Raw genomic sequence first — 26838 nt, 5'->3', positions numbered from 1 at the left:
ACTTTCCCAATCTTCTCTCCTGTGCCACCCATATGTATAACCTGCATTCCCACCAAACCCTACTCCTTACTCTCTTCTAAGAGAGTCCTTTGTCTCCAGAATATCCTTCTCAATCACTCTCACCATTCTTTCTTAATGTGTTGTGACACCAACTTAAATTTCATGGCCTCTCTTGAAGCTGCTTCATTCCTTTAGTTACCAATAACCCCTATTTTGCATTCTTACTATACTACTTTCTGGGAAATATATCAGAGTGTATGATACATGGATGTCTTATGTCTGCTAATGAAGTTTTTTCCTCTCAGATTGCCCAAATTACATTGTAATTTCTTTGACTCTCAGACCTTATAAAATAGAATACAATAGAATAAAATAGGTTTAGATTAAGTTTGGTTGTGATGGAAAAATAAAAATAGCGGTGGCGTAAATGAAATAGCAATGTTCTTGTCTTTCTTATACAAGTTCAAAACTCAGTGGTATTGGGGGCTGAGACCCACTACCCTTCCATAAGTACTTTTCATAAGTGACCTTTATTTACAAGGTGACCTCATGATTTACCACAGTCATTCTAATTCCAACTAGGAAGACTGCATTTTATACAGCAGGAAATTAAAAAGAGACAATGACTTTTAAGGGCATGTATGCTTTTAAAAATATTTCCTACAAGTTGAAAATATTATTTGCAGATTGCCCATTGATCAGAACTAAGTCACATGAATCTGTAACAGATTCTGACTTCATTTTCTTATGTTTACTACTCATAATTTTTAAGCTTCACTCCTTCCTCTTGTCTTTCAGAGCAAGCTGATGAGAAAACCTAAATGCCCCCTCCTTTGGTTCTGGGGGAGAGGTTCAAACCAAAAAAGCCTCTGCCCATACATGGGGACCCTGACTCCAGCCCCACTGCCTAAACACCATAAAAACCTCAAGCTAGTATCCTTTTGCCACCATTTCATTCAAGCCATTTTGGATCTGCTCTGGAGTCACCTGCCTCCTTCCTCTGCCCAGAAAGCCTCACCATGTGAGTAATACATCTTTTCACAGTCATGGTGTGTGTAGATAGCAGCATCAGTTTTGCCATCTGAAGCAAATTTGGGGTGGGGTTTCATCATGTTTCTGCAACTACACAGCAAGGAACACTGAAAAATGTAAACTTTTTTTGTGGGATATTCTGGTGGTTCTATTATGAGAGAAGATGGGGGGAAAGCTGAAAGTGGCAACTAGCAGTTTATTTAGCATATCTTACTTTATATGCAATAATGAGACTCTACATTGGGTAAATTTTCAGTTCATACCCATTAAAATTATTGTAGCCACCTATGTATTGTAATCATAGTTTTAACATGTATATAATGTGGTGCTTTGTATTAGATTCTTCTGCAGTTGAGTAAAAAAACGTTACCAAGTTAAAATATTTTTACCCACACATTATAAACATACACAATGATGCTTAACATAATTTTTCTTACACCTTAAGATAAAACTACCACAGAACAGGCCAGAATGATTCACATTATGAGTCAAAGAGGCCCATTTCAGGAGGGAAGAAGAGTCCAGGGCTTTCTACATTAGCTCATTGCTGGGAGACATCATTGTTAAACCTGTTCATATTTTATAACTAAATGAAAGTTGTAACAAATGTTTTCATTAGAAATATTGTAACTTGGATGTGCTATAAGTATCAAAGGATATTCTTAATTTATTATTCACCAAGCTTTGGAATTGTGTTAATATCATTGACTTTAAATATTACTTTTTCATCTATCTTTTTGTCAGCTAGAAGCCTTCTTTACACTCAGTAGGAGCTAACTTATTTCTTTGATTTCATTGATTCTCTTATTTCATTGAAAAATAATTTATTTCCTTGATTCCAGAGTCACTTAAAAAAAATAACTTTGACATCTCTTAAACTAAGTTGTGTCCTAAAGTAATCATTTAATTTGCAGTGATTTTTCTTTCTACTGAGACAAAAATAATTAATGTGGTAATATTAGATATGTACTTTTGATTGCTTGAGATAACACTATTCTTGAATAATCATCAGTAGTCCAAAGACATGGAAACTTTAAAAACAAGATGCTCTAGGCCATGGGAATTTCTCATTATGTAAAGAGAATCTCTGATCAAAATTTCCTCATCACTGCTAAGCATCTCATTTCAATTGATTGTTTAATGGTTCACAACCCAAGCAGAAACATATATAAGGGAATTACTGTAGTGGACAATTTACAATAACTGCTTTCTAATTTATTCTCAAATAATAAAACTATGGATGAGCACCTATGCTCAAGGAAGGTCATCTGTACCTCTGAAATGAGTAAGTCAAGGTACATTTTCAACTTTATTAGGCAGGAGAAATAAAATCAAGTTCCACTGGTCTTTTGACCCTGAGGAAATAACTTAAGACTTACAATTGCAAAGCCTTTATTTTGGGATAACATAGCAGGTCATCTCTGTGCCCCCAAAAACATTGCTGGAGACACATAAAAAGCTCTAAAGGTATATGCACCATTAAACAATAGATACATTTTTACTTAGGCTCAGTTTCAGCTACATGGAATAGTAAATCCAACTCTGGTGGCTTAAAATAACAAGGGTTTATTTTGGGGTCTCATTTAGTGGCTCCACCATCTTCTCAGTTCTCATGTTCCATATCTCCTTCTGCCTCCCATACTTATCTATGGTTCTGATGTCATCTCCAGACTTGTTTTTTCCTCGTTGCAAGATGGTGTGTGATTCCACTAGACTACATTGAGACCAGGGTGAGTATATGCTCCCTAACATCTTATCATTGTATCTAAGGGTTCATTTTAAAAACTTAATCTGATGAAATTATAAGAGAACATCTTCTATGAGTCATTAATTTGACACTGACAGGGATGTTTTATGTGGAAATTATGGAGCATGTAGGCAGGCGGGTCTATTTTAAGAAGAAATTATATAAAATAAGATATAAAATATCCATCCTCATAGTGCTATGTTTGTTGGAATTCGGGTGGAAATACATTAGAAGTCTTGTGGTATTTGGACAAATATTACCTAAGATCAATTTTATAATCTGGTTTAGAAAAATAGACTCTTCCCAAAAGGAAGGAAAGAACGCAAGCCAGGAGAAAAAGTCACAGAGGATAAAGTGAAAGAAAGAATAGAGAGAAGAAAAACAGGTAGAGAAGGAGGGAAAAATAGAAACCCATGCAGGTTAATAAATTCTGTCATCATGAAATAGCAGTAAGGGTTTTCCCCAAATTAAGAATTAACAATAATGATGAGGCTAACAACTAGGAAACGTATCCCACAGAAAGAATAGTTTGCAAGTGTTTTTGATGAAAATTTATGAAATGCAAATGCCCAATCAGATGAACCATGGCTAGAATCATAATGTTTAAAGAAATCTGTGTTCCTATAAATGTACTGACTCTGTCTGAGGAAACTGCATGTTTAAGGAAAAGTGATTGTCTACATGGAGTCTAGGAAAAAAAGATGATCTAAAGAACAAACAATTGGCCATCTGTCTCCAGCCTTCTTCCTGGTATAGAATTCTCTGAGAAGCTGCAAAAAAGTCTCCAGTCAGCTCAAAAGTTCTATCTTTTATTGAAAATTAATAGTGGAATTACGATGTCTATCTGATACATAAAAAAATTCATTATTCTAAGTACCTGTATTCATCATATTACAGTGTCTAGTTCAGATGAATATTGGTTAGCCATCCAAACATTTTCCAAAAACGAAGAATACTAGATGTCAGAAAATGTTACATCAATTGTTGTGAAATCTCATTTGTAGTTCCTTAAAATAAGCTCTGTATCTTTTAAGCTCGCAGGAATGAATACACATGTATAGAGTTAGGTTAGGCTGAGTAACTGCTCTTCTTTTATTTCAATACATTGAACCTTCTAAGTACATTGAAGTTAGTACCATATTGCTATTACCAGGAATTCTTTGAGGTAAAATGCTATCAAAAGATTGAATATTGCAGAAGCCAGAATTTAGAAATGCTGCTTTAAAAATTCTGCCATTGCAATATAATGCAGATGTGTGTGTAAACTAATATCTTGGGGTTCCTAAAGGCAGTTGTGAAATAAATATAAAGGAATATCAATATGCCATAGAATTGCCCTTGTTGACAGATTTATAACGGCAAAAAAATCAGACTTAGCTAACAGATTGGTTTACAATGTCAATACTATATAAGAAATGAACTTTACACTGAGATATTTAAAGGCATCATTGAAGCTACTCTACAATTAATGGACACCACCCTCCCATCTTTTTTTTTCCTAAAGTAGTGAATGTTGACAAAAATTGAAGTATTTTATGTTTCATTGTAGAATATAACATGTTTTTAAAAGGCTATTTATTCCCTCTCCTCTTCCCCCTGATAATAGACATGCAGCAGCAGCATTTGAAAACTCTTCTATTGACTAGTTTAATTCCCTCTCTAGACCTCATTTCCTTATCTATATAAAGTAGATATTAACACTTAACTCATAGGGTTGTGTGAGAATTCAATTATAAGTGTTAATGTAATTTAAAAGACTAGCAGAATGTCTGGGACATCAGAATGTGCTTGATAAACGATGGCTATTACTGTACGTGTTTATGATTATTTCAATTTTGTTATTTGAGTTACAAATCTCTTCCCAAGTCCAGAAAAATTCCCCTGAAAATAATAATTTTTTCAGCTAGCATCTTTAATATCTGAAGTATTCACCAATAAAAAAAATGATAGAATATTTTATTAGTGTATTAGTTTTCTATTGCTGCTGTGGCAAATTCCCACAAGCTTAGTGACTTAACACAAGACAAATTTATTCTCTTATAGTTCTGGATGTCAGAAGTCTAAAACCAAGGTGTCAGCTGGGTTGCATTGGTCTCAAGGCTCCACTTATCTTTTCAGTTGTTAGATACCTCCTGCATTCCTTGATTCTGGACCCCTTGCTTGCATCCCTGCAACCTCTTCCTCCATTATCCCATCTCTTACTACTGACCCTGATCCTCCTGCCTCCCTCTATAAAGACCCTTGTGATTACATCTGTCTCACCCAGATAATGCAGGATAATCTCCTCATTTCAAAATTAATCACATCTCTAAAGTCATTCACCACATAAAGTACATATTCACAGATTCTGGGGATTAGGCCATGGACACCCTAATACCCACATGGGGCATCTTTGGGGGGGGTCATCATTTAACCTATCTCAATCTTTATTGTTTGTAGTTGAATTCTACAAAAGATCTATAGTAGTTCCTGGGGGATTTATGTGCTATCATTCCCACCACATGCTACTCCTTATCATAGGCTGGCCAAGATAGTCCTTATCCCCCATTATCTAACTTAATTTTTTTAAAAGACTTCATTCTTATTTATTTGCAAGAGAGCAAGAGCAAGAGATATCGCAGAGGGAGAGGGAAAAGCAGACTCCTCGCTGTACAGTGAGCCCGTCCTGGGGCTCAATCCCGGAATCCCAAGATCATGACCTGAGCCAAAGGCAGACACTTAATCGACTGAGCACCAGGTGCCCCCTAAATTGTTTTAATTTTAAGAAAAAGTAGGATAAAAAAAATATGTTGTTCAAACTTTAAACGTCACTCATTACACTCTTGTTTTGAAAAGTTAACTCTCAATGATGTTTTGTTCCTAAAATAAATAAATAGAACAACATAAAACTGTTTTTAAGTAAAAAAAAGGAAAAATCTTATTCATAGATAGTATAAAATCTACTTTAGAATGTGTCACTCCACTGAACACATTGACATTTCTTTTTAAATTTACAATTCCCTTTGTTCACTGAATTTCCCACCTGCCTCCTATTCCATCCACAGACTGGTATTTTATACAGTAAAGGAAAGACCTAATAGATTATCAAGGGAAATGTGCTCACCAGTCACCATAAGTGGTTTTTAATATTTATACAGCTTTTACAAATTTAAACACAAAGTTTTTCTTAATGCTGTGATACCAGTCTTTCTGGATTCTTTTTGTAACTGTGTTTCTATTTTTTTTTAAAGTAGGCAGTCTTATTTGATTTTTTAGTCTATGTGTCCATCTTAGCAACATTTTACTATGTATTCCTTAGATATTTTTCACCAGGAAGCCAAGGTCATAATATGAACCAATAGAAGAAAGCAGATGGAATTTTATAAAGTGAATGAATCCCAAGAACAGAGAACTTACCGAATACTTGAAGGTTTATGGAATGTATTTGCCTACCAACCATATCCTGTCACTTTTCAAGTGAAGGATCTGTTAGCAAAAAGGCAAGGATTAAAGAAAATTTTTTGTCTCCCACCAACACTCATCCGTCAGCTATTTTTTTTTTAATGTTTAGGAGTAGATATGTTTAGAACAATTTTGGTTGATGAAAATCCATATTTTCCACACTTATCTCTGGCTGAACAGAATGGACCATTTGTCATAGCACTGTGGAGAAAAACCAGAATGTAACACATTTGGTCCTTTATCTAAATCTTTGCAGTGTTTTCTGTTTATGCTTATGGCACAATCATTTTGCTTAATGTCTTAAAAATAGCATATTACTAAGTTAAGAAATTTTTTTAAAAGAGAAAGTGGGGGGGTGCTGGGAGGAACAGAGGGAGAAGGAAAAAGAGAATCTTAAGCAGGCTCCGTACCGCGTGCAGAGCCTGACTCGGATCTCCATTTCATCACCCTGAGATCACGACCTGAGCTGAGATCAAAAGTTGGTCACTTAACTGACTGAGCCACCCAGGCACCCAGCATATTACTAATTTAAAGTTTAGAAGTTGATTCTATATTTGTTACAATCCAAAAGATTCAATGTTTTATATGGTCAAGAGAGTTTGGGGAAACACAGACATATTTTATTTTGTTGACTTGTATTGAGATAAAGATTTTATAAACTGACAAACATTATCTTTGACTTGCTAGTGCATAAATGAACATTCTGAGAATGAAGTCATAAAAGTCACTGTGTCACTGCTCAGTGGGGAGCCTCCTTCTTCCTCTCCTTCTGTCCCTCCCACCCTGTCCTTGCTTGCTTTCTCTCTCTCTCTAATAAATAAATAAAATCTTTGAAAAAAATACAAACTTATGGTATTTGAAGTATTGTCATCTTTATTTTCCAGGTAAGAAATTTAAGTCTCAAAAACGTTGGGGGGGTTGCAAAGCAAGATGGCAGAGGAGTAGGAGACCTGGATTTCGTCTGGTCTCAGGAATTCAGCTGAATAGGGATCAAACCATTCTGAACACCTACGAACTCAACAGGAGATCAAAGAAGAGAGTAGCAGCAACTCTCTGAACAGAGAAGCGACCACTTACTGGAAGGTAGGACGTGCGGAGAAGTGAATCCGAGGCGATATTCGGGAGGATAGACGGCGGGGGAGGGGGCCTCCGTCGGCCGGCTTCTGGCGAGTGATAGAGCAGCAGAGCACAAAATCGGACCTTTTAGAAGTCGGCTCCGCTGAGGGACGTCGCTCCAGTGGCTAAGCGGGGGGTGGAACCCTCGCGGGACAGTGCGGTCTCAGGACCCTCGGGGTCACAGAAAGACTGGGAGTGCCTGAGTGCGGCAGAGCTCCCAGGTATCGGAGCAGTGAAGCCGGCTGCAGAGACAGAGCCAGGCGCGGGCTCTCAGCTCGGGGTTGCCATAGACTGTGATCTGTGGCCCAGTCGGGCCCCTGCTCCTCCAGCAGGGACCCAACAAGCGGCAGAGCTGGGGAGACTCCCCTTCCTCCCCCTGGGAGGAGCGGCGCGGGAGCACAATGCAGGGATCTGCTGGGTTTGCAGACACCACACCGAGTCAGGTGCCAGAGATAGAGGTGCTCAGTCACAGGCCGGGTGAGCACGGAGTGCGGCCGGAGACCGGAGAGATGGGAGAGACTGCTTTTCTCTGATGGCGCACTGAGGAGCGGGACCCCTAGGTTCTCGGCTTCTCTGAGGTGGAGATTGGGAGGCCGCCATTTTCCCTCTCGTCCTCCAAAGCTGTACGGAAACCTTGCAGGGAACAAAAGCTCCTGAGAGCAAACCTGAGCAGATTATTTAGCCCCACTGGCAAGGGAGGGGCAATTCCGCCTCCAGCAAAGACATTTGGGAACCACGGCAACAGCCCCCCCCCCCCCCAGAAGATCAGCAAGAACAGCCAGCAAGCCAAGACCATGTTTACCGATCAAGGAAAACGGCAGAACTCCACCGCTAGGGGAATACTGCACATAGAATCATGGCTTTTTTACCATGATTTTTTAGGCTTTCAAAGTTAATTTTTTTAACTATCTTTTTTTTTTAAATTTTTCTTTTTCCCTTTTTCAACCAACATCTTATCAATCCCTTTTAAAAAAAAACATTTTTATATTTCATTTTTAGAGTCATATTCTATCCCTTCATAGTAGTTAGCCTAATTTTTCTCATGTATATATAAGTTGTTCTCTCTTTAAAACTTTGAGATAAAGTTTCTTCTAACAGATCAAAATATACCCTAAATCTCTAGTATATGGCTTTGTTCTAGTCTCCTGTATGATCACATTCTCTCCCCGTTTTTGTTCTTTATTTTTTCAAATCCTCTTCTTTCTTTTTTCAAACAACTTCTAATCAATTCCTTTGATAAAATTTTTTATAATTTTTATCTTACAGTCATATTCCATCCGCTCATGGTATCAACCCTTATTTTGTACATATATAAGTCTTTCTTTCTTTAAATTTTTGTTAAAGATTTTATACATTTATTTGACAGAGAGAGACACAGCGAGAGAGGGAACACAAGCAGGGGGAGTGGGAGAGAGAGAAGCAGGCTTCCCGCCGAGCAGGGAGCCCGAAGTGGGGCTCGATCCCAGGGCGCTGGGATCATGACCAGAGCAAAAGACAGAAGCTTAAAAACTGAGCAACCCAGGCGCCCTCTTTCTTTAAAATTTTGGGAGACACTTTCTTCTAACAGACCAAAATACACCCAAAATCTAGTGTGTTGCACTGATCTATGCACTAGCCTGATCATACTTGAACATATTCTGTGTTTTTTTTTGTTCTGTTCTGTTTTTGTTTGTTTTTATCTTTTTCTTTTTTTCTTTTTTCTTTTTTCTGTTTCTTTTTTCTTTCTTTCCCTTTCTTTTCCCCTGGTTTCAGAACTTTTCTGATTTGTTTAGAATATATTTTCTGGGGACGTTGTTACCCTGTTAGCATTTTGTTCTCTCATTCATCTATTCTCCTCCAGACAAAATGACAAGCTGGAAAAAATCACCTCAACAAAAAGAACAAGAGGGAGTACCGTCTGCCGGGGACCTACTCAATATGGACATTAGCACGATGTCGGACCTAGAGTTCAGAATCATGATTTTAAAGATACTAGCTGGGCTTGAAAAAAGCATGGAAGTTATTAGAGACACCCTGTCTGGAGAAATAAGAGAACTAAAATCGAACCAAGTCGAAATCAAAAAGGCTATTAATGACGTGCAATCAAAAATGGGGGCACTAACTGCTAGGATAAATGAGGCAGAAGAGGGAATTAGTGATATAGAAGACCACATGATGGAAAATAAAGAAGCTGAGAAAAAGAGAGATGAACAACTACTGGATCACGAGGGCAGAATTCGAGAGATAAGCAATACCATAAGACAAAACAACATTAGAATAATTGGGATCCCAGAAGAAGAAGAAAGAGAGAGGGGGGCAGAAGGTATATTGGAGCAAATTATAACAGAGAACTTCCCTAATGTGGGGAAGGAAACAGGCATCAAAATCCAGGAGGCACAAAGGACCCCTCTCAAAATCAATAAAAATAGGTCAAGACCCCGACATCTAATAGTAAAACTTACGAGTCTCAGAGACAAAGAGAAAATCCTGAAAGCAGCTCGGGAGAAGAGATATGTAACCTACAATGGGAGAAACATTAGATTGGCAACAGACCTATCCACAGAGACCTGGCAGGCCAGAAAGGACTGGCATGATATATTCAGAGCACTAAATGAGAAAAATATGCAGCCAAGAATACTATATCCAGCTAGGCTGTCATTGAAAATAGAAAGAGAGATAAAAAGCTTCCAGGACAAACAAAACTAAAGGAATTTGCAAACACGAATCCAGCCCTTGAAGAAATATTGAAAGTGGTCCTCTAAGCAAAGCGAGAGCCTAAAAGCAGCATAGACCAGAAAGGAACACAGACAATAGACAGTAACAGTCACCTTACAAGCAATACCATGGCACTAAATTCGTATCTTTCAATAGTTACCCTGAATGTAAATGGACTAAATGCCCCAATCAAAAGATGCAGACTATCAGATTGGATTAAAATACAAGACCCATTGATATGCTGTCTGCAAGAGACTCATTTTAGACACAAAGACACCCCCAGATTCAAAATGAAGGGGTAGAAAACTATTTACCATGCTAATGGACACCAAAAGAAAGCTGGAGTGGCAATCCTTATATCAGACAAATTAGATTTTAAACCAAAGAATGTAATAAGAGATGAGGAAGGACACTATATCCTACTTAAAGGGTCTATCCAACAAGAAGAACTAACAATTGTAAATATCTATGGCCCTAACATGGGAGCAGCCAATTATATAAGGCAATTAATAACAAAAGCAAAGAAACACATTGAAAATAATACAATAATAGTGGGGGACTTTAAAACCCCCCTGACAGAAATGGAAAGATCATCTAAGCAAAAGATCAACAAGGAAATAAAGACTTTAAATGATACATTGGGTCAAATGGACTTCACAGACATATTCAGAAAATTCTATCCCAAAGCCACGGGATACACATTCTTCTCTAGTGCCCATGGAACATTCTCCAGAATAGATCACGTCCTAGGTCACAAATCAGGTCTCAACCAGCACCAATAGATTGGGGTCATTCCATGCATATTTTCTGACAACAATGCTTTGAAACTAGAACTCAATCACAAGAGGAAAGTCAGAAAGAACTCAAATACTTGGAGGCTAAAGAGCATCCTACTAAAGAATGACTGGGTCAACCAGGAAATTAAAGAAGAATTAAAAAAATTCATGGAAACCAATGAAAATGAAAACACAACTGTTCAAAATCTTTGGGATGCAGCAAAGGCAGTCCTGAGAGGAAACCAATGAAAATGAAAACACAACTGTTCAAAATCTTTGGGATGCAGCAAAGGCAGTCCTGAGAGGAAAGGCAATACAAGCCTTTCTCAAGAAACAAGAAAGGCCTCAAATACACAACCTAACCCTACACTTAAAGGAGCTGAAAAGAGAACAGCAAATAAAGCCTAAACGCAGCAGGAGAAGAGAAATAATAAAGATCAGAGCAGAAATCAATGAAATAGAAACCAAAAGAACAGTAGAACAGATCAATGAAACTAAGAGCTGGTTCTTTGAAAGAATTAACAAGATTGATAAACCCTTGGCCAGACTTATCAAAAAGAAAAGAGAAATGACCCAAATCAACAAAGGCATGAGTGAAAGAGGAGAGATCACAACCAACACCAAAGAAATACAAACGATTATAAGAACATATTCTGAGCAACTATATGCCAGCAAATTAGATAACCTGGAAGAAATGGATGCATTCCTAGAGATGTATCAACTACCGAAACTAAACCAGGAAGAAATAGAAAACATGAACAGACCTATAACCACTAAAGAAATGGAAGCAGTAATCAACAATCTCCCAACAAACAAAAGCCCAGGGCCAGATGGCTCACCAGGGGAATTCTACCGAACATTTAAAGAAGAATTAATATCTATTCTGGAACTGTTCCAAAAAATAGAAATGAAAGGAAAACTTCCCAACTCGTTTATGAGGCCAGCATTACCTTGATCCCCAAACCAGACAAAGGCCCCATCAAAAAGAATTACAGACCAATATCCTTGATGAACATGGATGCAAAAATTCTCACCAAAATACTAGCCAATAGGATCCAACAGTACATTAAAAGGATTATTCACCACGACCAAGTGGGATTTATCCCTGGGCTGCAAGGCTGGTTCAACATCTGCAAATCAATCACCGTGGTATAATACATTAACAAAAGAAAGAACAAGAATCATATGGTCCTCTCAACAGATGCAGAAAAAGCATTTGACAAAGTACAGCATCCTTTCTTGATCAAAACTCTTCAGAGTATAGGGATAGAGGGTACATACATCAATATCATAAAAGCCATCTATGAAAAACCTACAGCAAATATCATTCTCAATGGGGAAAAACTGAGAGCTTTCCCCCTGAGGTCAGGAACGTGGCAGGGATGTCCACTCTCACCACTGCTATTCAACATATGATTAGAAGTCCTTGCCACAGCAATCAGACAACAAAAAGAAATAAAAGGCATCTGAATCAGCAAAAAGAAGTCAAACTCTCACTCTTTGCAGATGATGTAATACTTTATGTGGAAAACCCAAAAGATTCCACCCCAACACTGCTAGAACTCATACAGGAATTCAGTAAATTGGCAGGATATAAAATCAATGCACAGAAATCAGGGACATTCCTATACACCAACAACAAGACAGAAGAGAGACAAATTAAGGAGTCAATCCCATTTACAATTGCACCCAAAACCATAAGATACCTAGGAATAAATCTAAGCAAAGAGGCAAAGGATCTGTACTCAGAAAACTAGAAAATACTCATGAAAGAAACTGAGGAAGACACAAAGAAATGGAAAAACGTTCCATGGATTGGAAGAACAAATGTTGTGAAGATGTCAATGCTACCTAGAGCAATCTACACATTCAAAGCAATCCCCATCAAAATACCATCCACTTTTTTCAAAGAAATGGAACAAATAATCCTAAAATTTCTATGGATCCAGAAAAGAACCTGAATAGCCAGATGAATTTTGACAAAGAAAAGCAAAGCTGGCGGAATCACAATTCCGGATTTCAAGGTCTATTACAAAGCTGTCATCATCAAGGCAGTATGATACTGACACAGAAACAGACATATAGTTCAGTGGAACAGAATCAAGAGCCCAGAAATGGACCCTCAACTCTATGGTCGACTAATCTTCGACAAAGCAGGAAAGAATGTCCAATGGCAAAAAGACAGTCTCTTCAACAAATGGTGTTGGGAAAATTGGACAGCCACATGCAGAAGAATGAAACTGGACCATTTCCTTACACCACACACAAAAATAGACTCCAAATGGTCGAAAGACCTCAACGTGAGACAGGAGTCCATCAAAATCCTAAAGAAGAGCACAGGCACCAACTTCTTTGACCTCCGCCGCAGCAACTTCTACCTAGAAATATCACCAAAGGCAAGGGAAGCATGGGCAAAAATGAACAATGGGATTTCATCAAGATAAAAAGCTTTTGCACAGCAAAGGTGAGAGTCAACAAAACCAAAAGACAAGCGACAGCATGGGAGAACATATTTGCAAATGACACATCAGATAAAGGGCTAGTATCCAAAATCTATAAAGAACTTATCAAACTCAACACCCAAAGAACAAATGATCCAATCAAGAAATGGGCAGAAGACATGAACAGACATTTTTCCAAAGAAGACATCCAAATGGCCAACAGACACATGAAAAATTGCTCAACATCGCTCGGCATCAGGGAAATCCAAATCAAAACCTCAGTGAGATACCACCTCACACCAGTCAGAATGGCTAAAATTAACAAGTCAGGAAACGACAGATGTTGGCAGGGATGCGGAGAAAGGGGAACCCTCCTACACTGTTGGTTGAAAAGCTGGTGCAGCCACTCTGGAAAAGAGTATGCAGGTTCCTCAAAATTTGAAAATAGAGCTACCATATAATCCAGCAATTGCACTACAGGGTATTTACCCCAAAGGTACAAATGTAGGGATCCGAAGGGATATGTGCACCCCGATGTTTATAGCAGCAATGTCCACAATAGCCAAACTGTGGAAAGAGGAAGATGTCCATCAACAGATGAATGGATAAAGAAGAGGTGGTATATATATACAATGGAATATTATGCAGCCATCAAAAGGAATGAGATCTTGCCATTTGCAACGACATGGATGGAACTGGAGGGTGTTATGCTGAGTGAAATAAGTCAATCAGAGAAAGACATGTATCATATGACCTCACTGATATGAGGAATTCTTCATCTCAGGAATCAAACTGAGGGTTGCTGAAGTGGTGGGGGGTGGGCGGGAGGTGGTGGCTGGGTGATAGACATTGGGGAGGGTATCTGCTGTGGTGAGTGCTGTGAATTGTGAAAGTAAATTTGAGGGGGAGACGAACCATGAGAGATGATGGACTCTGAAAAACAAACTGAGGGTTCTAGAGGGGAGGGGGGTAGGGGGATGGGTTATCCTGGTGATGGGTTTTTAAGAGGGCACGTTCTGCATGGAGCACTGGGTGGTATGCATAAACAATGAATCATGGAACACTACATCACAAACTAATGATTTATGGTGATTAACATAACAATAAAAAATTTAAAGGAAAAAAAATGCTGTGAAACTTGCCCAAGGTCCTGTATGTGGAATATGGGAGAGATTAGCCTGGATCTTGGTTCTACTGAATGCAGATACAGACCTTTTTAGCACCACACTATGTCTCTTCTCTTCTGCTCTTCCCATCTTTCCCTTTCTCATTTGTAAATTATTTTATATCACTATTAATTGTTGATGATAAAAATTTCTAAGACATGCTATTTATAAATTACCACCTTATGCTTTAATTCATTAAATTTGATCCTAAGATTGTTAAGGACACATTCATGTATATACATGTCCTGTAGGGGAGAGTTCATGGTTCGTGGCTGGTTTGTCTCCAAGCCTGACTTCACTTGTGTTCTTCCGTAAACTTGTTATCTAGACTTCCCACATACCTCCCCATTCACCATGAGCACCCAATTTCCCACCACACACTAGAGGTTCTGTGTACTGGAAACTTAAGCAGAAATCAAAGACCACAGGAGAAAATTAGAAGGACAAAACTGTCCTTGTTGACATCAAACTTTGGAGAAATGCTTGTTGACTACCCAGAGATGTCCACTGTCACAGAAGCATATGTGACAGAATCAATCCCAGAGAAAAAGATCAGGAGAAGAAAAGGAGAGCAGTGAAACTTCAGGCCAAGAAAATAATTGCTTAAAGTGGGGACTGGACAAAGGAACCTGAAACATCATCAAAATCATTAGAAAAAAAACAAAACTACATCAAAAACAAATTGGCATCATTGGCCCCCCAGGGTTGTGAAGTAGACATGCTCCAGCTTAAATTTAATTCAGATGCACCTAAAATTTACTCATTTAAAAAGTCATTAAATGTGAACTTCTGAAAAATATGACTTTGTGTGTTTGTAAGAAAAGTTGTGATGAACAAGTTTATCAAGAATCGTTGGTACTTAAAAGGTTTGGAGGAGTTACAGAGTACAGATTAATTTTGTGTAAAGCAAAAGGAAGAAGTAATATGTGTAAAAGCATGTTGTAAGCTTTAAAATGTCTCACACAAACACATAAATGGATCATGGAATAATATCTATGAATAGAAAACTTTAATTATTTAGGCCTCACTTTTAGGGTATAATCTGTCACGGAGGTAGTTACTGACAGTCTTGAGATCCTTGATGGTTTGTTCATGGAAAAGTCTTCCTATGAAAGTATTGCATAAGAAGACATCACTTATTTAAATTTAATGCTTATTTCCCATTTTTGGGAAATTTTGAGATATTTTCTTTAAGTGCAAACAGAAATTATTATGGAAATCTACTTCAAATTTTTGTATTTTTCAGGGAAGAAAAGAAATATGATCATGCCTGAATTTCTGAATTCTCTGATCATTTTCTCCAACACACCGATATTTACCCATCTCATCTGGAGTCATTGCATAATTAGGGGCTTGTGAAAAGCAAACTAGAACATAGTTAAATGAATTATTTCATTTATAAATAGAATAGTTTTCTATTTCCATCTACATTATTTTATACTATTAAATTTGTGGTGATTTGTTAGGCAGCAAGAGAAAACTAACAACTTTATTAAGTGTGGCAATACACATGACAATGCATCGTATCATTTTCAGAGTTTTAGCCTGCTTGGTATGGTAGGAACTATTTTGTGCAAATTAACGACAGGCCACAGAAGGAAGTATCTTGTTTAAGATTTTGGGAATGGAGCCAAAACTACAGTTTAAATTCCTAACTTCTCTTTGAGACCTTTTTTCACATTTTACTCTGTCGTATTTATTACTTTTGTTTCTCATTACTTGGTGCTTTATTGAATCTATCCAGTCACATGATATCTAGAGCAAATGTCAAGCTCTTTACTTTCCAGTAGTTTTCAGTAATTAAAACTAGTCTTTTTAGTGTAACACTTAGATGTTTTATATCATTCCGAGCTACTCCCCTCACCCAACGCAGGCTGGACTTACAGTCTGAGGAGCACAGAGCTAAAAGAGGCTGTGGAACTAAAACTCCTCCCTTTTCCCTCTGTTTGATTTTGGATCCTCTACTGGTAAGGACTGTTTAATGAGGTAAACAGTGCCTAAATGGGATGCCTGGGTGACTCAGTTAGTTAAGCATCTGACTCTTGGTTCTGGTGCAAGTCATGATCTCAGTGTCCTGAAATAGAGCCCCATGTCAGGCTCCACACTCAGCGTGGAGTCTCTCTCTCCCTTTGTCCCTCCCGCTCATGTGTGCTCCTCTCTCTCTCATTCTCTCTCTCTCTTTATCTCTCTAAAGTAAATAAATCAATCTTTAAAAAAAAAAAAACAGGTGGATAGGAAAGCAAGCCCCTTTATGAACAACTGTGATCCGTTTTGTGTTGGTTTTCGATGAGTCTCTAGCTAGTGACAAATTTCCATGAATACCCTAAGGAGAAAGTGTCCCAAAGTAAACTGGTATAAAGTGGGATCTCTGGAGAGCTTTGCCAGAACCTCCTATTGCAGAGTCCCCTGCCTAGCCCTTTGAAAGCCCTACCTACAACCTTCATCAGGACTTCTTTTCATTCAGTTTTGCTTCTGGGGGCCCTTGATTGGAGCCTATTTTCTGGGATGTAGTACTGTCAAGGCTCAAGGTAGGGACTTTTGCAATGTCCACAGGAAACTAACACAATCTTGTAATACCCAGGACTGGATCTGTAGACTTCTGTCATCACTACCCTATGCTTGCCCCCACCATCTGTTTCCAATTCTCTTCTCCCTAATGATTAGGCATAGGGAATGATGAGCAAATCTGTTGCTTAAGGTGACATCCCAGAAGGGGATGCAAAGCTAGCCACTGCTTCTGATAGTCTTCCATTCATAGGTGATGCTCTGATTGTTCTCTCATTTGCTCCTTGACATAAACACTGAATTCCCCACACAGCCTATGACACTGATGACTCTCAGGAATTCTTATCCCTCTGTCCTCCCTACCTTTTAAATATAGATTGGGAGAGGTGACTAATGATGGTAGGGGCCATTCTGTCACCTCTTGGCAAGGCAATATCTGGCATGAATTATTGGTTGCTTGCTTTAGAGTATGGACCATGCAGTGTTATTTGTTTTTAGCTGCGTGCTCCCAACCCCTAAGTCGGGGACAAAAGGGACAGTCCCACTAGGTATTTATTACATTACTCTGGGAAATTCTGTTCTAGTTCAACCTATAACAGGGGGAAAGGGGAAAAGTGACTCATCTAAATGTCATATCAGAATTTGGGCTTAAACTGTTACTCTTGGTTTATAATTCCATTTCTTTTAAGCTCGTTGATAGTAAATCAGTATTCAAGAAATATTAATATGATTGCAATAGGATCTGCATTTCCATTGTTATCTGTGAGTACTACATTATCTGAGACCTTTGGGAAATTTTTTTGATTTAAGTGTTTAAATAAGCAATAAAATTTGGGGATCAGAGTAAAGCAGCCTTTACGAGATGAAGAGAGGTGACTATATTTAATGTGGCTAGTTTTGAAGTTATTCTGGCACTTTAAAAAAATACCAACTGATGGTGTTGTTAGACACTTGAATGTTTGGGGAGAAAGTGAAGATCTCCACATGAAGTGAAGAACACCAATTCCTAAATTATGTATAAATCCAGATGTAGTTGTACTCAGGCACTTACCATATCTCTCTTTAAGTGACAAATTTGTAGGAAGCTGGCAAAGGTGGGAGGGGGGAGAGAAATCCATGGTTTGTGACAGGGCCACCCTAGGTTGATTGTGAGATAAGAAACCTAACAAAATATAGGGGAACCCTCCAGAATTGACAGCCAAGCTGAAGTCAAGTTGAAGTCTCTAGGGTTGTCAGAGTGGAAGGAGAAAGATCAAGAGCACTGATAAAATCTGAGATGTCCTGAAGGAAAGAGTTATTAGTCCAAGATGGCACATAAATTATAGCCTCTTTCTGGCTGGGAGATAGTGAAAGTGCATGGGAAATATATCATTATTATACTTTATTTTTTGAGTGCTGTGCTGGCATTGGATTCTGGATCATGTTAAGCAGGATGGATAAAACACTACCATAAGCCAGTACAGTAATGGATTGAGTTACACAGACCAACAAGGGGGAGAAAATGATACAATGACCAACAGTAAATGAGATAATGCTCTTTTCCCCCCATTTTTTACACTATTTGTTTTTCTCAAAATAAATCTTTAAGTAAGAGACCCTTGTTCATACATTAGTTCAATAAAAAATTTATTGATTTTGTATTATACACCTCTTTGAGGCACTGGGAAAACTGATATAATAAGATTTATTTCATATCCTTATAGAAATAATCATTTAGAGAAGAAAAGGGATGTGAAAAGCAGTAATTAAAACACTGCACAGTCGTTGTCAGCAGTGGACATCATTGCTCTGTTGTCCATCATATTTTCTTATAAGAGCAATACAGATTTTTTTCTGATGAAGGAACATTGCCCCTCACCATCTTGGAACCATGGTTTCTATATCTCAATTACATTACCTGGCCCAGCACCCAAGCCTGACCCTTAGAGTCAAATCTTTTCTCATTGCGATCAAGGATGAGGCTCAGCCCCCCAAGGTGGTGAAGCTAGAGGTTAAGCACTAAACATTCCTTTAGGGGATTCTGAAGCCAGTCGTCTGAGAGTCAGATTGGAAGACTGGGGGTTCCATTCTCTAGATGGTCATCCCTGAGATTCAGATAACCTCTCACCTTTGGTTCAGTGCTTCTTAAAACAATATATATATTTTTTTTTACTAAGCTAATTCTGGTTTAATTTTTTAAATCAACTGTATCAAGAAAGAGTTTGAATTTCTCTGAAGTTATTATTTGGACAAGCATTATTGAAATTGTCATATGTGGCATATGGGTAATAGAATTATATGAAAGGAAATGAGACCATGGCTCACAGTTAAGTTCAAGGATTCTTTTCCTAATGACCCCAACAGCAGTTTGTTTTGTTCCAGGTATAGAAGACAATAGTTGGTCCTATTCCATTCATCCTGTAAAGGTGCTATCATGGATTCAGGCATTTGGTGTAGCAAAAAAATGAGAATTTTTCCAGCACAATGAAAAGTGGCAATGAGAACAAAGATAACCAAAGAAATAACATGTCCTTCAAATGATTAAAAGAAAGTAAATCAAAGAAAGAATGGGAAAGAAAATGCCTGGATGTCTCTAGATAACACAATTCAGATTTTAAATGATGTGCAAAGCAATAGGAAGTAGGAGATAAGAATAAGTCATAAAGGCAAGGTCAAAGCAGAAGTGAGATGGAAAGTATCATCTTATGAAAGGATCGACCCTAGTATTTGGGCCAAATATGAGCAGGGGTAGGAATGAGAAAATAAAAACAAACTAAGATTAGAAATTCAGCCTTTAACATGTACTTAAAGAGAAATGGTGGAAGAAATTGTATAGGTATTTTGGAGATTATAGAAGCTTCAGTTCACAGAAGCTGGGGAACTATTTTCCTCAAAGATTTCAGTTGCAAGCTTTGAGATTCAGCATATTTAGAATGTTCTTCATATCTAGATTTCTACTTCTTAGTTTTAAACTTATTCTTGAAGTCAGCAGTTGTAGTTTTGTATAAAATGCAGAATTTGAAACCAGAAAAAAACACTTTATAGACTGCCCTTTGAAATATCACCTTGTCCTGGACACTAACACTTAATACTTTATTTCAATGAGAAGCGACATTGGCCTATGGTATTGTCAAGCCTGTGCTGTATAAGATGCAAAAAAAAAAAAAAAAGTTGACAACAAATGGCACGTTGCTTGTAAATTCAAGCAAAACACTTCTTTTTAGGAAAACCAGAACTGAGAGAGCAAGGGTTTTTGAATCGTTTATAAAACATTCTTAAACTGTGTTTATCAAAAATGATGGAACATAATAACGGTTTTAAAAGGATAATTATAAAAACCATTGTTGATGACAATATAAAATCTGATCTCATATAAATTATTTAGTGCCTTTATTCAAATATTTAGGAGAGCATTTTGTTCGTATTAGACTGGCACTAAAGCTAAGGAGATAAGATATTCTCAAATCACCATTATGGAAAACATCTATTTTGATCACGTTTTTACAATGAAAGAAAGCAAACTTTTTCTTTACAAGACTAGATAATAAATATCTGTTGGTCATATCATCTCTCCCACAACTACTCAACTCTACCATTTCAGTGCAAAAGCAACCATGGACAATATACAAACAAAAGAGCATGGCTGTGTGTTAATAAAACTTTATTTACAAAAAACAAGGGGCGGGCTATATTTGACCCATAGGCTATAGCCTCCTGACCTCTGTTTTATAAGTAGCAAAGAGAAACATGACCTTTATAATTGTACTTTTCCCTATTTCTTCCAATTGATGGTACTTAATAGCAATACAAGATAAATGCCACAATGAGGCAGTAAGAAATGGACTTCACAAAAAAGAACTAAGTAGCCTTCCCTAGTGTTCCAGACAATAAGGTAGAATGAAGGATACATTTCAAATAGCACTCCATTACTAAGTGCTGACATGTTCTGAATGGAGGTGTGCCTGGCATCCAAGAGATCCTCAATCCATTAGTAGAGGAGTAGACCAGCCTTGAGAATCCAAATCAGGGGTGGCAGCCATATACACTGCTCCTTGCTTCGTCTCTCCATCAAGAATTTCCCTAGCTTCTAGTGCATGCTGAGCTCTGCAAATGATACAATTTATTATTCCTTTTCTAATTGTTTGTATTTGCAGTTTAGGCCTTCTGCATGTTGGAGGATACCAAATGTATGAATTTAAATAGTACTCTTTTGGCTTATAGGTTGCATGGAAATGGGATGAGTTTACAATTAAATGGTAAACAAAGGACTTTATGAACTATTAGACTGACCTGATTATATTTTTAAGACCTTGAAAGAAATACTTTCTGTTTATAACTGAGACTTGACTGTGTCTTACTCACTAATTTAAGGATTAGCTCCAATTTAAAAAAAAAGGATAAAATGACTTTATTTTTTTCAGAAATGCTAATTAAAGCAATTAGTACTTTTTAATCAGAGCAGCTGGACTCTTGTGCCGTTACTCTCTTGGCAGAAACATAGGTAATCCATTGAAAACTTATTTATTGCATATTTAAACATGAAAACTACTACAGTAAGAACCACACAGAAAATACAGAATTGGAACTGGCTTCTTTAAAATATCTGCTAAGGAGAAACAAGATATGTGCAAGAATTGACTACAGCGTAATTAATGATAACTCTCAGGAGCTGCAAACTAGTGTTATCAAAATGGCATGTATATTATATCCTGATGGATTAAAGTTTACAAGAATGAAGTAGTAAAAATGGAATAGGGCCAACCAGAGAAGCAAGAGTAAGACCTGCTGTAAAGCCTGTACTAAGTGTGAACAGAGGAGGGCATTTGCCTTCAAGAAGTCAGCACAGAGATGAGGCCGAATAAGACACTGAAAGAAAACTGTCAAGACCAGCTCTGGTTAAAGTAGTAGAGTGGGTGAAAACTGGGGTGTCCGAAATCCACTTATAGTGACTTTTCATGCAACTGTAGCATCTCTTTTCCATAAGTCTTCAGTATTTCCATTCACTAATTTATTCATTCAACCTATAAACATTCATCAAATTATTTCTTAGTGGCAGTTGTCATGGCTACCATGACTTGGAGACCACCAACCAAGACCAAACAGCAGTACCAATGGATTAGTATTCAAGGAAAGCACATCAGGAATCTCAGTTGGTAGATCAGAAGTGCTCATCCAAGTGCACCAGAAAACCTGGGCCTGACTGGAAGTGGCTTTCCGTGTTGGATCAGAGGGGAAGGAATTCATCATATCAGAAGAGAAAGTTCTTGCACATTAAGATAAATCAAACAATAAGGACCTGGAAACGAAGGAGAGAGAGAGATTGTATCCCCAGAGCCTTTGTTCTCTGTTACAGCAAATGGTGCCACGTGTCCCCACAGCTGGAGACCAAAATGATGGTAAAGAAAATATGTTTAGAAACTTTGTGGAAAACACTGACGGGAAATGAAGAAGAGCTAAAGAAAGAGAGAGAGATTCTATGTTCATGGGTTAGAATTGTCAATATTGTGACGACATCAATTCTTCCTCACATGATCTATAGATTCAACAAAATTCCAGTAAAAATCCCAGCAAACTATTTCTAAATATCAACAAACTGATTTTAAAGTTTATTTGGAAATGCCAGAGACCTGAAAGAGCCAACAAAAAAGTGAAGAAGAAGAAGAAAAGAAGAAGTAGAAGAAGAAGGAGAAGAAGGAGAAGAAGAAGAGGGAGAAGAAGAAGAAGAAGAAGAAGAAGAAGAAGGAGGAGGAGGAGGAGGAGGAGGAGGAGGAGGAGTAGGAGGAGGAGGAAGGAGAAGAACATAGTTGGGGGACTACTACTACCCAACATCAAGACATATTATAAAGTTATAGTAATAAAAATAACATAGTATTGGTGAAACATAAAAAATATGCAACAAAATAGGAACCCAGAAATAAATACACAAGTGAATTTGACAAAGTTATAACAACAATTAAATGAAGTAAAAAATGGTATTTTCAACATATGCTGCTGAAACAATTAAATGTTCATATGCCCCCAAATTTTTGTTTAAATGAGCATCAGTCACAGCCTTCTAACTTACACAAAATAGGTAAGTGTACAATGTGAAACTGAAAATATCTAGAACAAAATGTATGTGACTTTGGGTTTGATGATGAGTTTTTAGATACAACATGAAAATCACAATATCTGAAAGAAAAATCTGGTAAGTTGGACTTCATTAAAATTTAAAAATTTTGCTCTTTGAAAGATACATGAAAGAAAGAAAACACAAGTCAGTGACTGAGAGAAAATATGTGATAAAGGACTTACATCTAAATTATACAAAGAATTTTTAAAGTCAAAATAAGAAAACAGACAGCCCAATTAAAAAGTAAGCAAAAGATCTGATCTAAAAAGATCTGAAAAATAAGCAAAGAAAATATAAAGATGGCAAACAAACATACGGAAAGATGCTTGACATTATTCGTCATTATGGAACTGAAAATGAAAATAGCAATGAGATACTACTACACATCTATTAGAATATCTAAAATCCAAAAAAGAAAAAAAAAGAAACCTTACAACACCAAATGCTGCCCAGGATGTGGAGCAATAGAAATTCTCATTCACTGCTGGTGGGAATACGAAATGGTATAGTAACTTTGGAAGACAATTTAGCAATTTCAAAAAGCTAAACAGTCTTACTATCCAATCTAGCAATTGCACTCCTAGTTATTTACCCAACTAAAACTTATGTTATTTGAAAACTGACATTCATTCAAAAACCTGCATGAGAAATTTTATAGCTATTCATTCATAATCTCCAAAAAAATCTTGGAGCAACCAGGATCTCTTTCAATAGATAATTGATAAACAAACCGTGGTATATCCAGACAATGGAATAATATTCAGTTAAAAAAAAGAAAGAAAGAAAAAATGGGCTAGGAAGTTATGCAAAGATATGGATGGACATTAAATGAATATAGCTAAGTACAAGAAGCCAGTTTGAAAGGGTTATACAATAGGTGACTCCTATTATATGACATTCTGGAAAAGATAAAACCACAGAGACAGTAGAAAGATCAGTGGTTGCCAGCTGTTTGAGAAATAAGGAGCACAGGGTTTTTCTTTTCTTTACTTTTTTTTTAAAAAGGGTATATAATACTGTAATGGTAGATACATAACAGTTTGCATTTTATTAACCCATATAGTTTTAAGGCACAAAGAGTGACTCTTAATGCATACAAAAAATAATAAGTCATTTAAGCATAAAAGAATGCCAGGATGAAATGCAGAATGTGACAATAAAGAAAATCGGATCACTTTTAAAGTGTATGAAATATCTGTAAAAAGCATAAAGGGAAAAATACTTGTGTTAAGTTCTTACTGAAATGAATAGTCTGTAAGAATAAAGACAAAAGAAATTGTACATAAGACCTATATTCTAGCTGATAAAGTTGTTTCTTACCAGACATGCGCATTAACAATTTGAAACCTCTATCAAAGCTTACTGGAACTGAACAATTATGTAAATGGATGATGGAAGATTGGAGCCAGTTTAAAGATAAGAGAGCCTAGAAGGTTAGAATGACCTATGCAGTGAAGGATCAATGTTGGCAAGATCTGTATGAACTCATGCTTAGCTTAATATTGATACAGATGGTTACATATGGAAATATTTATGGTGTATATACATGGGCTAGTATACACACAGATTTCCTTGCTCTGTCAGCTGGGAGATCTGTATGAACTCATGTTTAGCTTAATATTGATACAGATGGTTACATATAGAAATATTTATAGTGTATATACATGAGCTAGGATACACACATAGATTTCCTTGCTCTGTCACCTAGAGCCAACAATACCAAAGGAGCAATGAATATATCTAGTGCCCAGATCTTGATTTCTCCAATATATAGAACAAAGTTTCCTTGGAAAAATGGCCAATTGGCTGATTATAGGACTGGGGCAGGAAATATATGAGATGATTCGGGGTGATCTACTGTGATAGAAACGACAACAAAACAACAAAAAACATCCATAATGATGGATCAATGTCAAAGAGACACAAAAGCCAACTGAAAGAGCCCCTCTTGGTCATAGACTGAGCAATTTGAACAATAAAATTAAGTAGCATTGGATTATGCCCAAAGTATGAAATACCCATGAGTCAATTCTGGGAAAACAAAGTGATTAAATGTAAAATAAATGGAATAGAAACACATAGAAGAATTTGTTTCAATCCTCCACTCTTAAGGAAGTGAAGCATAACTCCTTACTCTCTAAGTGTGATCTTTCCCCAGTGTTTTCCTTCCAAAAAGTAAAGTATGGAAAGGGGGTGGAAGGAAAAGAGTAACTTTAAGGTGGAGAGACCTGGACAAATATGACCTCAGCCAGGAGATCAAGATTAACAGTAACAGCAATATCATCTTGGCAGTATGTACTCTCAATTAGATGTAATGAGAATGGCACTTTATTCCTGTGGTTTTCCTCCTAAAATTTCATAACCCCATTCTACCCATGAGAAAAGCATCACACAAATCCCAGTGGAGGGCCATTCTACAAAATACCTGACCTCCTCAAAACTCCAGAAGTCTTTAAAAATGAGAGAAGTCAGAGGACCCTGGGTGGCTCAGTCAGTTAAGCAGCTGACTCTTGCTTTCAACTCAGGCTATGATCTCAGGGTCGTGGGATTGAGCCCCACATCAGGCTCCTGCACTCAGCGTAGAACTTTTTGAGATTCTCTCCCTCTGTCTCTGCCCCCCCTTCTTTTCTCTCTCTTTCAAAATAAATAAATAAAATCTTTTTAAAAAATGAGACTCCAAATACAAGATACCTGTGAAAGATGATTTGAAATCTGCTCCTCAATGGGCATGAAAAAGTAGAGGGCAAAGCTGGAGAGTTTCCAGGTGTGACCATTCCTGTGGCTCTATTTTGATTCCCAGGTGTGTGTGGATATGTGAGCACAGGGATCCCCAAACATAAGGAGGAGTACACAAAATGCTCAAGAAGGCAGTCCTGGAGTTAGAATTTATAGATTGGAAACCCAGTTTTACCATTTACTAATGGTGTGACCTGGTGAAAATAATTTCATCTTCAAGTGCCTTAGCTTCCTCCTCTACAAAATGCATGTGGAAAATAAGAATTCATACCTCATAAGGTTTTCAGGCTTCAGTATGTTAAAAGACTAGTAAGAACACCTGTACATAGTAGACACTCAATAAATCTTAGCTAAGATTTTTATTCATGTGAAGCTCTGCTCCATAGGTTTATCAAAGTTTTCCATCAAGTACCTCTCCATTGTTCCTAGTATCTACCCTAGTGTCTCACTCAAAATAGAAACTTCTATTCTTCTACCCCTTTCCTGAGAAAAATATGAGACTGTGTGGAGAATTGAGTGAGGTGTTCAGGGTAGTGTTGGAATGATTCAGACAACAAAGTGTATGGTGCCCCTCCACCATTTTTGAGACAGGTCAAGAAATCTTTCACATTATTTGGGAAATTATTTTATGGACAATTATTCCCAATTTGTGATAATGAGTTTTGGACTAAGATTATGAAAATTAATAAAATAATTTCTCTCTCTTTCTCTCTATAGTGGTTTTCTAGGGTTTTATTTTTCTTTAACAAACTTTTATTTTATATAAATCTAGATGTTATAAACTAGACAATTTTAGCAGTTTGGATATAGCTACCTTTTTTTTTTTTTTTTATAAAGGAGCACAGAACTGACAAGGTATTTTTCCCATACCATATAATCCATTTTATTCTAGGTCTAGAATCATTTTACCTAAGGGCTGACTATAAAGTTATATCTCAGGGCACATTAAATATTTCTATCACTGTTAAAATTGAATACAACTTGACTGTCAATCACACATTAACTTTTTGCCTAGAAACCACATAATAACCAAATTAATAAGTAATCTTCCAGTTCTGAACTTATTGAGAGTCCAGTTAAAAGATAAGACAGA

This window comes from Zalophus californianus, chromosome 8 (assembly GCF_009762305.2).
Source record: "Zalophus californianus isolate mZalCal1 chromosome 8, mZalCal1.pri.v2, whole genome shotgun sequence".
Classification (NCBI taxonomy): Eukaryota; Metazoa; Chordata; class Mammalia; order Carnivora; family Otariidae; genus Zalophus; species Zalophus californianus.
Note: the sequence above shows the minus strand (reverse complement) of the source record.